Source organism: Heterocephalus glaber, unplaced genomic scaffold (assembly GCF_053883595.1).
Source record: "Heterocephalus glaber isolate CG9 unplaced genomic scaffold, H.glaber_assembly_v1.0 deba00001673, whole genome shotgun sequence".
Lineage (NCBI taxonomy): Eukaryota > Metazoa > Chordata > Mammalia > Rodentia > Bathyergidae > Heterocephalus > Heterocephalus glaber.
This window is the reverse complement of record NW_028258410.1, coordinates 13,972,246-13,974,536: the sequence shown is the minus strand read 5'-3', so window position 1 is coordinate 13,974,536 and position 2,291 is coordinate 13,972,246. Positions and strand designations below refer to the sequence as shown.

General features: G+C 42.3%; 1 pseudogene; it reads left to right on the top strand.

The window, feature by feature from the left end:
* The first annotated feature begins 268 nt into the window (after positions 1-268).
* LOC147822173 (uncharacterized) lies at positions 269-1,842 on the top strand (annotated as a pseudogene).
* Positions 1,843-2,291: the final 449 nt, after the last annotated feature.

The following is a 2,291-nucleotide window of genomic DNA, read 5'->3' as shown; positions in this document are numbered from 1 at the left end:
ATTTGTGCTAATTCTAGAGTTATTTTAAAGCTTTCAGGCTTGCGTGGCGGTATCAGATGGGAGAGGGAATGTAGGGACAGTACTTACACTGGGCCCAGGCTGCCTGAGAAATCCTGGCAAGCCAATTCACCTCTCCATGCCTTAGTTTTGCATCTTTAAAATGGGGTATCAGACCTGGGATCTGTGGCAGCCATGTCACCTTGCATCTCTGAGCACATCTGAAAAAGGGAAAGCATCTCTGCTTTGGGGCCAGAGGACAGGAATCTCCATGTTGCTGTTACTCCGCAGGTTGCTGGATTTCTTCGTGCTGGGGGACATGGAGAAAGCAAGAAGAGCTGCTGAGTTACCGAAAAATATGATACAGGACTTACTGACCTTTGAAGACGTGACTGTCTACTTTACCAAAGAGGAATGAGCTTTGCTGGACCTTATTCAGAAGGACCTCCACAGAAATGTGATGCTGGAGACCTTCCAGAACCTGGCTTCACTAGGGTACCAGATACTCCTACCTCATCTGATCTCCCAGTGGGAACAAGAGGAGGATCTGCTGAAGGTACAGGGGGGGACTTATCCAGGGCACTTGTACGGAGGAGCACCAGGAAGTTTCAGGTTTTGAGACTCAAAACTCACAAATTAGTTGCTTTTCAAGATATTGATGGAGAGAAAATATCCAAGGAACAGGAAATAGTAAGATTAAAAAGAACTGGTTCCTATTCCTTTATCTAAATGAAAATTGGGAACCCCATGGTGTTGATGAGCAGAACTAAAGCCACGAGAGACATTTGAGTCACATGTTGGACAACGTCTATGAATGTAATGAAGAAAATCAGTGTGAACAAATTCCAAATCTCAGTGTGCTCAAGAGACCTACTGAAGTAAAATCCTATGCATGTCATGAGTGTGGAAAGGCCTTCATGTTTCATTCATCCCTTAAGAATCACGTCAGATCTCATGCTGGAAGCAAACCCTACCAGTGTCAGGAATGTGGGAAAGCCTTCTGTTTTCTTGCTTGTTTTAAGAAGCGTATAATGACCCCCACTGAAGAGAAGCCGTATGAATGTAAGGAATGTACCAAGGTCTTCAGTTGTTAATCATTCTTTAGGGCACATATGAAGATTCATAGTGGAAGGACAAACTATGAATGTAAGAAATGTGGGAAAACTTTCAGTACTTCTTCACACCTCACAGAACATAAAAGGATTCATAGTGGGGATAAGCCCTGTGAATGTAAGGAATATGGGAAGGCCTTTATTCATCATCACTCTCCAAGCACAAAAAACTTCATAGCGGGGATCAGCCTTATGAGTGTAAGGAATGTGAGAAGGGCTTTAGTTCTTTTTCTCACATTATAATACATATCAGAATTCACACTGGAGAGAAGCTTTATGAATGTAAAGTGTGGGAAGGCCTTTATTGAGTCCTCAAAACTCACTGTACATGTGAGAACACACACTGGAGAGAAACTCTATAAATGTAAGGAATGTGGGAAAGCCTGCAATTCCTCCTCTTCCTTGAGTATCCATATGAGGAAACACACTAGAGAGAAACCCTATGAATGTCTGGAATGTGGAAAACCCTTCAGTTGCCCCTCTTCCTTTCAGAGACATGTGAGAAGCCACACAGGAGAGAAACTGTATGAATGTGAGGAATGTGGGGAAGCCTTTATCTGTCCAGCCTACATTCCAAGACCTGTGAAAATCCACACTAGAGAAAACATATGAAGATAAAGAATATGGGAATATCTGCAAGGCTTTTTCTAATCTTGGGCAACTTGTGAAGGTTCACACTGAGGAGACACCCAATGAATGTGAGAAAGTAGGAGATAGTCACTCATTTGTTTGAAGACTTGAAGTGACCTATGTGAAACCTTGTGTATGTAAACCATGTGGTAAAGCTTTCCTGAACATTACTTCACTTACTGCATATAGGAAAATTCATACCAGAAAAGATTACTCCCTCATTCTTAGGGCAGTCTGCTGACTCATTTATTTTTACTGTTTTGTAATGAGATTAAAGATGATAAATTTAAATAAATAAATAGGATATCAGTTATCACATTACTGACTTTGTACCATAAGGAAATGACGTCATTACATCAAAGAGATACGTGCACTCCCATGTTTCCTCCAACACTGTTCACAATAGCTAAGACACAGAATCAATGGAGGTGTTATGGTTTAGATAAGAATGCCACCCAAAACTCTCATGCATTCAGAGGCGGGGCTTCTGGAAGATGACCGGGCAATGGGGGCCTGTGACGGAATGCACTGTTAGGAGCTGGGCCTGGTCGG